This window comes from Typopeltis vanoorti, chromosome 1 (genome assembly GCF_054136105.1).
Source record: "Typopeltis vanoorti isolate ZY-2024b chromosome 1, IOZ_Tvanoo_1.0, whole genome shotgun sequence".
NCBI classification, from domain to species: domain Eukaryota; kingdom Metazoa; phylum Arthropoda; class Arachnida; order Uropygi; family Thelyphonidae; genus Typopeltis; species Typopeltis vanoorti.
Window position 1 is genome coordinate 818501 of NC_143549.1, and position 15815 is coordinate 834315.

The 15815-nt window shown below is 36.2% G+C and overlaps 1 protein-coding gene across 1 annotated transcript in view; it reads right to left on the minus strand.

Moving 5' to 3' along the window:
• Positions 1 to 15405, minus strand: part of Tpi (triose phosphate isomerase) — a 280832-nt gene extending 265427 nt beyond the window's left edge. The window contains exon 1 of the mRNA XM_090406467.1: positions 15252 to 15405. The gene's annotated coding sequence lies outside the window, so the exon portion shown is untranslated. The remainder of the gene's footprint in view (positions 1 to 15251) is intronic.
• Positions 15406 to 15815: the final 410 nt, after the last annotated feature.

Consider the following 15815-nt stretch of genomic DNA (forward strand, 5'->3'; position numbering starts at 1 on the left):
CATAGCCTCTTTTTCGAATGCAATTCCTGTTTAATATTGTTTGTCATCCACTTTACTCCAAATTATGTCCTCTTCTTCACTCGTGATATACAACTTACCATTGCTGCTAACAAATATTCTTTCACAATTTCCCACGCACTAATGATATCCTAGCCTTCCAATTCCTCCCTCCATGAAACTTCCCGAACTTGACATCTAAGAATATTATAATTACCTGCTTTATAATTCCACATAAGTTCCCGTCTCTTTTATACTCCTGCATGTCTATTCATTTTCCAACTCAAAACCATATGGTCACTCTCTCCAACTGGTGGGAGAGATGTCATCTCAGTTATTATCAACTCTTCTGATGCTATAACCAAATCCCTTGAACCTCTTGTTCCCTCGGTTACATGTTGCCTAAGACATTTGTCCATCAAGAATTCTAGAAATTCAATTCCCCTATTGCTACATGCATCTTCCTCTCTCCAATTTATACTACTGTAGTTAAAATCTCCCATAACAATCATTCTTCGTGCACTTGCCAAACTTAACTGTCTAAACATCTCCTGGTCCCCATCCTCTGTGCTCCTGGGTCTGTAGCAACACCCCACTAAATATCCTGTCTTGCCTACCTCTAACTCACACCATATGCTCTCAAAATCATTTGTCTCACTTCCTTCAAAAAAAGCCTCCACTCTTAGAGGACATAGGTCATCACTTATCATAAGCAGTATCCCACCACCACGCTTTCCCCTCCTATCCTGATGAAAAATGCTGTACCCAGCGACTTCTATTCCTGTTATTATATCCCCTTCTATCAACCACGTCTCAGTGATCCCAATAACGTTTGGCCAGGCTGATACTATTTGCACCACTTCCAATTCCTCTCCCTTATTCCAGATACTCCTGGCATTAGTATAAAGCATATAAATGCTTTATACTATCATATCATAATCTTTGGATATCTCATTTAGATCTAAAATAGCTTTCTGTAGTTTATCTTCAGAATTTGTAATTATTATTTGGTCGTCGGCAAACAGGAGAGTGTTTAAGTTTACTGTAGGAGAAAGTTTAATTCCTTGATGTAAATTTTTATTCCATTTTATTATTTCATTTAAGTAGATATTAAAAAGAGTTGCTGAGAAGGGACATCCCTGTCAGACCTCTTGGTTTATCTCTCTCGTATATGATATCTCATGATTTAATCTTATTTGTATTTGATTATTTTCATATATACTTGTGATAGCTTTTAGGATATTATTTGGTATTTGTCTTTCTTTTAATATGTTAAATAATATGTTTCTTTTAACTTTGTCAAATTTTGTCAAATGCTTTTTTGTCATTTTGTCAAATGCTTTTTCAGTCAATAAATGCAATATGTGTTTCTAAATTGTATTCTCTTCTTTTCTCTATTATTAATTTTAGGCAAAAGGTCAGATTTCTACATGATCGTCCTCTTCTAAATCCATTCTGTACTTCTAAAATAAAGTTTTCGGAATAATTCATTCGTATGCTATTTAAGATTCTGCTATATATTTTGTAACAGGAATTTAGTATACTGATACGTCTATAGTTTTTAGGGTCGTCTCTATTACCTTTTTTAAAGATAGGAATCACAATTGCTTTTTTCCATTCCATTGGGGGATACCAGTTGAATAAATTTTATTTAAAAATAATAAGACTCTTTCTTTGAATCTTGTTCCTGCATATTTATACAGTTCTGAACCTAGTTTATCTTCTCCAGGTGATTTTCCATTTTTTATTTTTTTCAGGCTGATTACTAATTCTTCTTTAGTTATTACCTTTTCATTTTTGTTAATTGTTTGCCAGTTGTCTTTTTAAAATATTTGTCTGTCCACAATTCTGTGTAGTCTTTTAGAAATTCTTTTCATTTCAATTCAGTGTTTAATTTTATGTTTTCTTTGGTATCTGCATTTAAGTGTTTCAAAATTTTACATACAGTGGGTCTTATTTTATATAAATCATGTTCTAAATTAGAAACAAATTTGTTCCATGATTCTCTATGTCTCTTTCTGACTTCTCTTTGAGCTATGGCTCTTATTCTTTTATATTCTATTTCATCTTCTAATATTTTACTGCGTAACCATTTGTGATAGGCTTCTTTTTTCTTATTTCTTTCATTGTATCATCCCAGATCTTCAGTTTTTTCCTTTTATTGAATTTTTTGGTCTTTCCTAAGCTTTCATTTGCTGCTGCATTTAGTATCATTTTTATATTAAGCCATTCTGTTTCTATTTCTTCGTTTTGTTTTATTTTATCTAGATATTGGTTAATTCTTTGTTCATATAGCCATTGTACATTTGTGTGATTCAATAGTCTAGTTTTATAAACAAATGTTTCAATTTTTCTTGCTGTTCTTGTTACTTGTAGCCATTTAGGTGGTAATATTAATTTTATTTTAACAAGTGGTCACTGCTTATTTCGTATCCTCTGTGAACTCTAACATCTGGTGAAAATTTTGATGTCTTTTCATTTAATATAAAGTAATCTAATATTGATTTCCATCCTCTTGCTTCCCAAGTATATTTATGTATGTCTTTATGTTTATAGAAGGAATTCATTATTTTTAGGTTATTATAAACTACAAAGTCAATCAATTTTTTACCATTCCTGTTTAGAGTATGTTCTCCATGTATTCCTATATTATTATTAATTTTCGTGTTTCCAATTCTTGCATTTAAGTCTCCTGCTAAAATTATGTAATCATTTTTATTTATTTTATTATATGTTTTGTAGCTGATTATAAAAATCAATATTATCCTGTTCTCTTCCCCTTTCTGGGGAATATAAACCAATTATTGTTAAATAGCCTCTATTTTTATTCTAGCTTCTATAATTCTTTCATTCCATAATTTATAATGTTTTAACTGTTTTGAAAGGGAGTTATGAATCCAAATCATGACTCTTGCTTGTGCTCTTTCGACTCCACTGTATATCACATTAAAATTTTCAGTTCTCATGGTTCCTTTTAATTTATTTTTTGTTTCAGCGATTACTGCTATTTTAAAATTTCTTTCATTTAATAATTATCTAATTCTATTTCTTTATATGCTATTCCTCTTACATTCCAGTTTGCTTTGTGTATTATATTTTGTCGTGTCCATTTTTGTTTTACCTTTTCCATTCCAGGGTCGTTTCCTTTAGATTCAATCCAATTATCGTTTTCTGTCAGCTTACTAGTAGAATTATGTTCTCCATGTCAGGGGACTAGCCTGACGATGGAATAGTTCAGTGGTAGGACTGTTACCTTAAGGCTTCTGAACTAGCCTTCTTCCGAATTTAAACCCACAGGAGGAATAGAGTATATTGATGGGGGAAAGGGTAGATTATAGAAGAATTATAGTAAGGTTTATAGAAAGGGCATAGTTGTAAGGCCAGAAATGAAAAGACCCCATGGCCCTCAAGTACTCTAATAGCATAAGGGTCATAAAATAAGAAGAGTTGGCTGATAAGGCCTTATAGGAAAGATTAAAGTAAGTTGATCTTCCTCAAAGTAGTAGAAGGAGAGGATAGATCCAGCTAGGGGTCCATTAGAGTGCCGCTTCCCTTACAATCAAGATGATTGCTCCTTATGGCCCTGTTGGTCCACGAGTCCTTATTCAGTATATTCGGACCACCCCACCATACACACACAAGAATGGTGGGCTGCCCTATCTGCCACCTAGGGGACGCGCTCTCTAGGGGTTACAGGGTCCCCCGAGCGTGTGAAAATTTTGATGTCTTTTCATTTAATATAAAGTAATCTAATATTGATTTCCATCCTCTTGGTGCCCAAGTATATTTATGTATGTCTTTATGTTTATAGAAGGAATTCATTATTTTTAGGTTATTATAAACTACAGTCAATCAAGTTTTTACCATTCCTGTTTAGAGTATGCTCTCCATGTATTCCTATATTATTATTAATTTTCTTGTTTCCAATTCTTGCATTAAAGCCTTCCATATAATAACGAAAAAATTTCATCATTTGAAATTATATACTCCACATACTCGCAATCTGTACTCATAATCTAAATCCCATAATCCAGATATCTTTGTAACTCTTCTTTGCACCCTTTCCACAGCTTCTTTATCCCTTTGGAACCCAGGAGACCAAATCTGTGCACAGTAATCCAGGTGTGGTCTTATCAGTCATATAAAGAGGCAAAATTACTTCCTTAACCTTACATGTCAAGGTTCACTTCAACATAGCAATTATCCTCTGAGTTGTATTTGCAACTTTTGCTATGTGACCTTTGAACTTTAAATTCTTATCCACCAATATAACAAGATCCCTTGCTTCTTCAGTTTCTTGTAGCATAACCCTGCTAATATAATATGCCGCTGGAACTCTAATCATACCAAATTGCATAACTTTACACTTACTAACATTAAACTGACAGCCATTTTCATTTGTCCAGATTTCTAGTCTATTCAAATCATTTTGTAATTGCTGAATATCAGTAGCATCCCTGATTGCCCTGACTATCTTTGCATCATCAGCAAACAATTGCAAATCCGATGATAGACCCCTGCTTGATGTCATTAATGTATTGATTGAACAATAATGGCCCAAAGACTGAACCCTGAGGTACACCACTGGTTACCTTAAATCTAACAGATTCACATCCACTGTATACTACTTTTTGATATCTGTCTGTCAACCATTCCAATCCCATATTCTCCAGCTTACGCAACAGCCCATCATGTGGTATCCTATCAAATGCCTTAGAAAATCCAACATTATCATAGTGTATCCATTCCCTTTATCCAACTTGGCGGTAACATTGTTATAAAATATGAGCAAATTGCTAAAAAATTACCTTCCTTTAGTAAACCCATGCTGTTCCCCGCAGAGGAAAGAATGTTTGTCTATCCATTTCTGTACGCGAGTTCTTACCAACTTCTCTAAAATCTTCACTACCACAGCAGAGATACTAATAGGTTGGTAGTTAGACACATCAGTTTTTGCACCATCCTTGTTGCAATGGAACTATCATGCATTCCTTCCATTCCTGTGGTATCATTCCTGAGCTGAGACTCAAGTTATATAAATGTGTGAAAAGGCCTAGCCAATTCAGCTGAACATTCCTTTAGCAAACAGGCTGATATTCTATCTGTCCCTGTTGACAAATTCATATCCAGGTTATGCAAGAGCTCTTCAACCTCATTTTCATGAACCTCTAACTCTTCATCTAACATAGCAGTAGCACTGTGCACCATGCTACATACACCTGGTTGATATATCTTAGCAAAGTGAGCACTCATTAACTGAACAATTTCCTTAACTTCTGACACTTGTGTACCATCTGCATTCAATAAAGTTATTCTTCCACATTCATTCTTTCTTTTGCTTGCGGCATAACGATAAAATTCTTTTGGATTGCCTTAAGCTTGCATGGCCAATTTCTTTTCATATTCCATTTTAGCTTTTCTCACAATACTCATTACTTTTCTGGCCTGAACTTTGTATATTTCATAACTCCTCTCACTCTTATTTTCCCGATATTCTTTCCACATCATCTTCTTCTTGTGGATCTCTTGCTTAATAAAGTTGCACATCCATTTCACTCCCAACCTATTTATTCTTCAAACACTAGGGATACATTGGGATGATTTCGCTGCCTCATTTAAGCATTCCATGCATTGATGACATTTTTTTCCATTCAGTAACTGATACCATGGGACCAAAGATAGTATTCTTCCAAGTCGATCATAATTTCCAGCTTTGTAGTTCAGCACATAGCCTGTTTTAATCGGAGCTTCAATACAAGCTTCCCAAGAAAGAACAGTGATCACTGTCACCTGGTGGTAAAATAGCCATATTCTTGACAGAGATCCCTTCTGGCAATGTGAGCAAATCCAACACTCTTTGACCTCGAGTTCCTTCTTTCACAAGCTACTTGAGAAAGTTGTCTCGCAACAATTCAATAAATTCCTGTTCTTTCTTATCATGAGATTTCTCTTCTACCCAATCAATGTTTAGAAAATTGAAGTCACCCATAATGATCATTCGCTTGATACCCATAAGGCTAAATTGGCAATGCATTTCTTCATCCCCTACAACTGAGCCGCCAGGTCTGTAGCAACATCCTGCCATATATTTCATCCCGTTAACCTCCACTTCACACCAGATAGACTCAAACTCATCGCTACATGGAACATCGTTACCATCATTGTTTTCTTGTATTTCTACCCAAACTGGACTAAAGTTATCTGATATCATTAGTAGCACTCCTCTTCCTCTCCTATCTCTTCTCTCATTCCTAAAAATGACAGAAGAGATAGAATACCAAGTATTGTTGGAAATTTTGAATGACATATTATCAGAATTGGCACTATTAACCATACTGCTTTAAAATTGTAATCTGATGGCTGTTGAGGCACTTCAACAAGCACTATCAAGGTATGGAGACTGGTTACTCTCTATAGATGTCCAAGAGAGTCTTCACTCACTGCATTTCCCCATTATATCCTTCCATCTAATCAAACTTATCAAACCTATGAATACTCTCACAAACCATAGCAGTGACAGTTTTGGTTATATTATGAATTAAAGATGCTAAGAAATTATATTCTTGGCATCTTTAATTTATAACAACAGTGACACTGTGACAAAAGCAAATCTCCTTTATAAACTAATCCCATCAACAAAGTCACACCACAACCAGTCATAATATAGAAAACCATACAAAAATCTCTTCACTGAAAACTCACTTTCCCATTTACTAACATCTTTGACATTAACATAAACAACATCCACCATGACTTCCAGTCTTTCAAAACAGACATCTTATTTCTGACAGAAACCCAGATCACAGCTACTTCTACTACTGTCCACCTCCAGTGCCCAAACTACACACTTCACAATTCTTTTCACAAGGGTGGTACCTGTGGCTTTGTCAAGTCTGACAGCCTGCCAGAGAATCCCCTGCTTTTTGATCTTTTCTGGCTCAAGGTTTCCTTATCCATCTATCCAAACACTATTTGGATAAGCTGCAATTCAGCCATCCAAATAGCGAAGTCATCTTCCTAGGTAATCTGAAAGTCTACAATTCCAACTGGTTCCAGTACTGCAACACTACCGACAAAGGATGAAAAGCAGAAGCCTTTACCACCGTAAATAACCTAACACAAATTGTACATCTACCCATTCCAATCCCTGATAACCATCTACACTCTCCAAATACTCTAGATCTCTTTTTGACCAGTTCACCTTCCAGACAGTGTAAAGGTCACCTGTGTTTGGCAACTCAGATCACAATGTCACACGAGTCTTCTCTCTCACACAGAATACCCTCCACCACCACCACCTTGCACCCTCTGGCATTACAAAGGACGCCAATTGGGATGATTGGAATTTTCACTCCTTTCCTTGGTCTGACTACTGCTTCCGCTCACCTGATCCTAACACCTGCTGTGAACAAATCACAGAAATTATTCTCATTGGTATGAAGGCCTTCATTCCCTATTCAACCCATAATTCACATCTACTTTCCCAGCAATAGAACAACCAAAAATGTATCAAAGCAGTAAAACAAAAAAAAATATTCAGCATACTGCATGTTGCTCACATCAATAACTCCAACTTCATACTCTGAATATGCCAAGGTATGCAAACATATGCCGATCAGTCATCAGTAGATCCAATTCCATAAGGCCACCAGCAGAAAACTTGCCTCCTAACCAAATGGAAGCAAAGCCTTTAGGTCACTTGCTAAGGCAAATGGATATAACTTCTGCTCTCCTGCACTTCCACCTCTGTCTCTTCCTGATGGCACCACTGTTTCTTCACCAAAAAATAAAGCTGATCTCCTGGCATCTGTTTTCTTTTCCTCAAACTCCTGCATTGATAATCAAGTGAATCACCTATGGACATCTGAGAGGAATTTTATCAGGTGGTACAAAGTTTCTTTTGGATCCCTTATGTTCTCCATTAGTCATTCTGTTTTTTTGGCTCCCAGGTCAGATGTTAAAAGAATCCCTTGTACTCCCCTCTCAAGGGTAATGCCTCCTACCATACTAGAATCTAAGCACCATATGTCTCCTAGTTTTTTGACAAAACATCATCAGAAAATTACTAACCTATTAACCTGGATACTTAAGTCTTCTGGTCCTGATGGAATCTCCCCAATTATTTTCAAACCTTTTGCTCCAGAGCTAACACTCATCCTGCATCATTTCTATAACTTATTATACATAACTGGTACTTATCCCAATGCATGGAAGATATCAACCTATTCCAAAAAAAAAAAAAAAAAAAAATGATTTAGGTAAACTGTCAAACTACCAACCAATTGCCATCACCTCCATCCTCACCAAAATAATGGAGAAAGTCAGCAATACCAACTCCTCCACTATTTAGAGGTCCACAAATTAATCAGCAACAACCAGTACAGCTTTCACCATTCAAGATCCACAGCTGACCTCGTAGCTTACACCATCACCACTGGACACATACCATGGAAAAGTTTGGAAAAACTTGTGCTGTTGCCAGTGGCAGCTTGTGTCTTGAAATCGTGGGGGTGCTGCAACTTTCAAAATATACATACACACTGTATGTATCGTGTATACGTGTTTGGATAAAATATTGTTTATTATTAATAAAATTATACAGTTTGGTATAATTCAAAATTACTATAACAAATGTTATGTCTTTAATTGTAATGTCTAAATATTTAAAGAGACCGAGTAAACATGACACGCACTACAAACACTCTACTACTGGCGCAAACTGCATATAAACAGTGGAACTGCATGAGGGACAGTGCTGCATTACTCTAATAGCTTGCATCTCGCTATGACGTGCATATGCTTGCACTCGTAGTAATATGACACTGTGGAAAACACAGTGCCATTAGCGTCCTTGCCCTCCTAATTGCTACAAGATTGATTTTTATTATTTTTTTTTACAAAATAAGAGAATTGTATAAGATTGCTAATGATAAATTAAATATCACAAGCAAATATAAATAAATTAATAAATATATTTATATATCGAGAAAAATTGGGGGTGCTGCAGTTCTGCAGTGCCTATGCATGAACCGCCCCTGGCTGTTGCCATTGACATTTCCAAAACTTTTCATATCTACTAAAATTGTCATCCTTTGGTCTCCATACTGCCCCTCTAACTGGGTAGCCAGCTTTGGTCGTTCTCTGCAAGTCATGGTAGATGCTTCCTCTCTTCAAGCTCTCAAGCTTCACCAGTAATGCTGGAGTGCCTCAAGACTCTGTCCTATCACCTATGCTTTCTCCTGTACACAAATGATCTATTCACAATAACTGCTAATCCCAACCACAGCTTTGCAGATGATAGTACTCTACAATCGTCCTACTCATTTGACAAACCTGGGATGTCAGAGTACATGTAGTACTCTGACATCCCAGGCTACAAGAACATCTACAATCAGTGCCTTAAAAATTGATCTACATACTATCCTCTGATGGGACAAGGACAACCTTTGTTATGTTCAACACTACCAAAACACAGTCTTGCCTTTTCTCACACAAAAGAGATCCCAGCTTACCTACCCTTACCCTCAGTAATACACAAATCACCAGACAAGATCAGATCCCTTTACTTGGACTAATGTTTGCTTCCAATCTTTCCTAGCATAAACACATCACATCAACAGCATCCAAGAAACTTGGCATTCCATTCTCTTTTATAGTCTGTATAGGTGACCCTCGATTAATGCGGTTAATTAATCCCTCGATGTCACTGCGTATATCAAAATCGTGTTAATCAAATCTAATAATCAATGGTTAAAAAGTACAATTCATCCCTGATCAATTACTGTACTAATAGTTCGTTTTATATGGTAGTCTTTTAGGAAAGATAAAAAATGAATGCAAAGTAAATGTTTAATAAATAATTGTACCTACATTAGTTATTGCAATTTTTTTTTAATCAAAAGAAGTTATAAAGAGTCGTTTGAACAGTTTTGGTTTTTTTCTTATCAGCGTAAATTCTACGATAACAAGCAAAATGACTCTCTAGACCTCGGCAAACAAGCATTCTTCGATTAACATCTGGATCCATATCCATTACTTGCTGCTTAAGCGATTCTAAACTGCGAAATATTCCATCCAGTTCTTGGACTGCTATTTCCTTTGGAACCTCATCTTCACATTCCACTTGTTCATTGTCTTCATGTGTGCGTTGTTCAATTTCAAGAAGATCATTGTCACTGAAATCTTTTGAATTTGAATCCAATAATTCTTTAACATCTTCTGCATCAACACCATCAAAACCGAGGTCTTCACCAATTGCAACGATTTCTTTGACCATGTTGTTCACAGGATTTTGAAAACAACCCAAGTCATTAGCGCATTCTGGCAGAAGGTTTTTCCAAACAGCTTTCATGCAACTAGAAGACGCTTGCTCCCACAAGTTACGAATGTTCTCAATTGCTTGTTTAATAATAAATATTTTCCAAAATCAGTGGAGCGTAATCACATTTTCTCCCATTGTTGTTTCTACTGCCTTTGAGAATATCTTTTTAAGAAAATAGGCTTTGAAAGTTGCAATGACGCCCATGTCCATGGGTTGTAGCAATGATGTATTCGGTGGGAAAATAAAACTTTCACATTCTCACACAGATTAAGAGAATTTGGATGACCATGAGGCTAGCAGCCTCGTGGAGTGAGCATGATTTTGCATGGTAAATTTAAAGGCACGTTCATCAAAAATCTTGCCGTGTATATCAAGGGGTTGCCGCAATTAATTTCACTGCGATAATCAAATCTGCGTTAAGCAAGGGATACCTGTACAATGTTTCAGTACTGTGGCTATTCTACACGTTCTTCCATGGTCACCTCCAGTGAATTGGCAACGATCACTCCTTCATTTTCTTTTGCACCTGTTAATACAACAGCTGCAGCTGCCCAGCATTTCTTTATTGTGCAACCGCAAACACACCAAACCTGCTTCTATTCATTTTTTTTTATTCTGCCTTCTGGAAAAGACTTTCTCAAGAAGTATTACAAAACAACTACAACCTGCGCTCTTTAAAAAAAAACTCAGTCCTCTTCTGCACCAAGGAAGAAATTGTTGGAGGTTTAAACAATAGAATAGAAATGATTAGCATATATTGCAAAAATTTGGAGAAAAGAACAAAAGTAATAATATTGTTAAGTACTGGCTGGATTTTTGTTCAAGACAAACTAGTCATTACTAATACTATATTCCAATGTAAAAGCGTGTACAAATTCATAAGGAGAAAAGACAAGAAATCTCATCCACTACATTATTTTTGATAATGATCTTCATATATCAATACACATAAATACAGTCCTGGTTGGATGAATGGCGAGTGTACTTGTTCTCCAACCAACAGGCTGCAAGTTAGTATGGATGCTTGTGATTGTCTTTAGATGGAAGATGGAAGATTAATAATTTCATTGCCTAGTGTGAGACTACCACCCTGCTTATTGGAGGCCAGAAGAGGCTTGAGAAAGTTCCACTAGAGCATGGCTTCTTGATTATGTAAAAATTAGTTAAAAATACCAAAAAATAAACAAAATAAAATTGATAAAAAATAGAAAAGAAATCCTTAACTCACCCACAGTACAAATGTACTATTACAGGTTTACAGAAAAACCTTTTGTGGATGAAACTAAAAAAAAAAAAAAAAAATTAATTCAATTAAAAAATAAATAAAATTTGGGAACTGTTTGCAGATGATGCAAAGCTAAGGAGTTTGAAGAAAAGGTGCTAATGCAGTACTCTTAAGGAGGAATTCAATGCAAACTAAGTGAGGGATTTCAGTTTGATTCCACATTATGAAATTCAGAAATAAAAAGCAATGAAATGAAACAAACTACAGGTTTTTTTGCACATGTGGAGGAGGAGGTGGGGGGGGGGGGTCTGTGATAGCATAGGACGTTCAAGTTCTGAAGCACAGCGGTATTGGTATAGTAAGCATATTAACAAGTAAAGGCAAGGTGATTATTACAAAAAAAATTTTGTAAAGATGCAAAAGTAGGTGACTAAAAGTAAATGTCAGAGCTTTTTTTCTGGTAGTAAAGCTTATATGTTGGCTATTCATAACAGATGTTTTTTTTTAAGGAAATTACAATGCACACTAATATTAACTAAAACAAATTTAATTAATACAATATTCTGGCAATGTCAAATTGCTATCATCAGGGAACACAATATACCATGATTTACGCACAAAGGCACCACACTGAGTAATCAGAATGAAACATTATCAACTGGAAGTAAGCCTGAGGTCATAAATAATGCCTTGTGGGTAAAATGGATGTCCTTTACAAATGCAAGGGCATTACAGTTATAAACTATCTTACTAAGGCCAAACAGGCAGAACAGTCAACATCACAAATGCTGAACACATGGACTATATCCATATCCACCACAGCCACAGGATTTGCTGGCCATGCTGTGGACACCTAGCACAGGATACACTGGAAGGCCATCTATTCCATCACAACAAACACAAACATGAGACTATTTCTTGAATTTGCTTCTGCCTGAAGAAATTACCCATACCCCAACAAATTTGGTTGCATAATAAATTTAGTTTAATCCTTTATCCAAGTGTGAGCAAACAAAGTTTGCACCTGAAAGTATCTTCAGGACTGGGACAAGGTGGTACAACACTAGGGCAACTCGTTGCAAAGGTGGTGCAAGCTACCAACACTCCTGTCTCAGTATCTCCTATCATGCAAAACACATCTCCTTGCGGATATGTCTAATGTTACTAAATTTATTATACTCTAACCAAGTGAAAAATAAACCTTTCAACATCTTTCTCTAAATCCAGAGTAATTTATTAAAAAAGGGTGGCACACCATTTGGCAACTCCTATAGGTAGAGATGACCTGCGAATGCTTCTGCCTGGTATCTCAGCTTGGGCCTGGCTCCCACTGAAGAGACCTCAATAAAGGTCGAAACTAGTCTGGGTAGTGGCTCTTCCCTTAATGCATAAGATTAGACATATCCGCAAGGAGATGTGTTTTGCATTATAGGAGATACTGAGACAGGAGTGTTGGTAGCTTGCACCACCTTTGCAACGAGTTGCCCTGGTGTTGTACCACCTTGCCCCAGTCCTGAAGATACTTTCAGGTGCAAACTTTGTTTGCTCACACTTGGATAAAGGATTAAACTAAATTTATTATACTCTAACCAAGTGAAAAATAAACTTTCAAATTTTGTTGCATTAAACTGCCCCAAATTTGGTAAGCTCTTATCATTTATACTTCAGCCAACAGCCAAGAATATCCATTTTAGCTCACTAGGAAACACTATTTCAGTTGCCATGCTTCAGCCTCATTACTCAGCATAGTATACACATAACATATTATATTGTGTTCCCCAATGATAGCCAATATAAGGTTGAGGAGAGAATGATTGCAATCTGATGCTGTCTTAATACTGGAAATATTAATTAAATGTATTTTAATTAATATTAGTCTATGCTGTAATTTCCTGCAGTTATAAGTACTAAGGGTGGCCAAGATAATCTAGAATTTGTGCTGTATAGGCTACATGGTCCTTTTCAAGAGACTTTAGCCTCCAATACGTATAGTAGCAGTGGTCTCACACTAGATAATTCTCCTTCAAGAAATGTCAGAAAGTTAGAAAAGATATTAACAGTATCAGATCTCTAACTAAAGTGATTTTTCAAACAGCTGAAGAAATAATAATGAGGTCATTCTTAGCCTGGATCTTGCAATTCTGGGGGGGGGGGGGGGTAGGAAGGGGGGTGAATTTTCTGCACAATGAGAATTGACTAGATATGCTCATAGTGCCTTGCACTCAGGATAGCACTTTCTGGTTGAACTTATGATTTAGTACATAGCAGCGTTCTTTACTGGATGGAGGCGAGGGGGTGATGATTAGCAACAGAGCAGTATCTACCAGCATGTGTATGTATACACTGCTTGGAAAGATGTCAATGGACACCATAGTGTGAGGAACAAACAGTCATGGTGCTCACCTTAATAAGATGTAGGTCCTACTTTCGCTGCAATCCCACAGAGCATACTTTCTGCAAGTGTATGATAATGATCAGTAGGAATTTTGGACCAATCTTCATGTAGGCATGTAATGAGGTCCTGGCCTGTTATGGAGCAGATGTCCCTTGACCAAATCTGATGCTCCGGTTCACCCCCACAGACAAGGCTCTGAGGAAGCCAGTCAAGTGTGGTGCCTATCACATCCACAAACCACACAGTTTCAGCAGCACTCTCATGACAAAATGAATTATCTTGCTGAAAGAGACAACAGTCAGTTCCGTGTTTTTGTGCAGATCTAATCTATGTCCAGAACTCCGCATTCAACGTGGCAGCCAACAACTGGCAGTTTTACATATTATCCTTCATAGCACTCTATGGTCATGTTTGGCAAGTATGGTGGGTCACCAACTGTGGGTAGCACTTGCAGTTGACTCCCTGCACTTCCATCAATATAGTATCGCTGACTGTTAACCCGGGATGGCCCAATTTGCAGGTTATATGGCATGATGCACCTTGCCCATGGGGAGAGAGGGGAATCCATTGATTTCTTTCCAAGTATGTATGTATATATACATGCATATTGCTTAGAAAGTCATCAGACCACGATGCACCTTCCTGTGCTTGTGTGTATTAAACAAGTAATAAAAACAGTTATGTTAACTCATTTCAGTTTGTTAAAACTGTACTGCACCGGTCAATAAATAAAAAAATAAATAAATGCGAAATATTCGGTGATAGAAGTAGAATCATTAATGAATAATAATTAAAATTTTCCGGTTATTATTAGATGTCAATGAATTCGCAGAGCTGAATTCATCCACTTCATTTGTATTTTTATAATGTCGAATGTTTGTCGTTTGTTAGGGGGCAGAGAATCGTATCGTTTCCAAAAGAGCTCCCAGCTAAGTTAACTCGCCTACAGATAAAGTCTGTATTAAAATGTTCCTATATACATATTCTAAAAAAAGAATATTCATAATGCGTGAATACATATACAATTTTCGATCATTCAATGCTTATTTTCAATCCATAGGACCATCGTAAGACTCAAGAAAAACCTACGAGAGCAAATTTGGAGGGCGGCAAAATGTATCTCAACAATAAAAACACTGCATATTTTTTAATTTTACATTTCCTTGAATTGGTGGACGGGGGTATAATGCTTGCCTATCGGCAACATGTATCTAGGTCTACAATTCAACTCCTCTTGAAAAGTAATTGTAAAATCGAATAGAGTAATACTAACTGCAGTAATTCATATCCCTCCACATTATCCGTATACGTACCTTTAAATTATTATCAGGTTCTAAAATGCAGTGAGCAAATTACAACACGTATGAAGTACAACAGACCTAAAAGTAAAGTTCTGACCTTGTTGTATGACCTACGAACTTAATAACGAATACTATAGAAGAAAAAATAGAGAGAAAGAGGGAGGGGAAAGAAAGAAAAAGAAATGCAGCTATTTCTAGAATGGCGAAGTGCAATAATTGACGGATATTGCAATAAAAAATATATATATATAAAAAATTGAGGGAAGGGGAAAACAAAAACTGTTATTACCAAACGGTATTGTAAAATAAAACTAAATATAAATACTCAAAGACAAATTATTATAGTTTAACTTTTTTTTAATTAATTATTTTTTCTTTCTTTCTTGTGGTGATAGGGACTGGTTGGAAATTGACATTGCGCTGTGGTTGCGATTGAATGCATTCTGTGGTGTGCTATCTTCTTGCTTTTCTCTGATGCATCAATACTAAGATTGGTTAGTTATAGCAAAACGTCATAATATCCTGTCTGGTGACCTCCTTTTTATTATTATAATTATTTATTTATTTATTTTAACG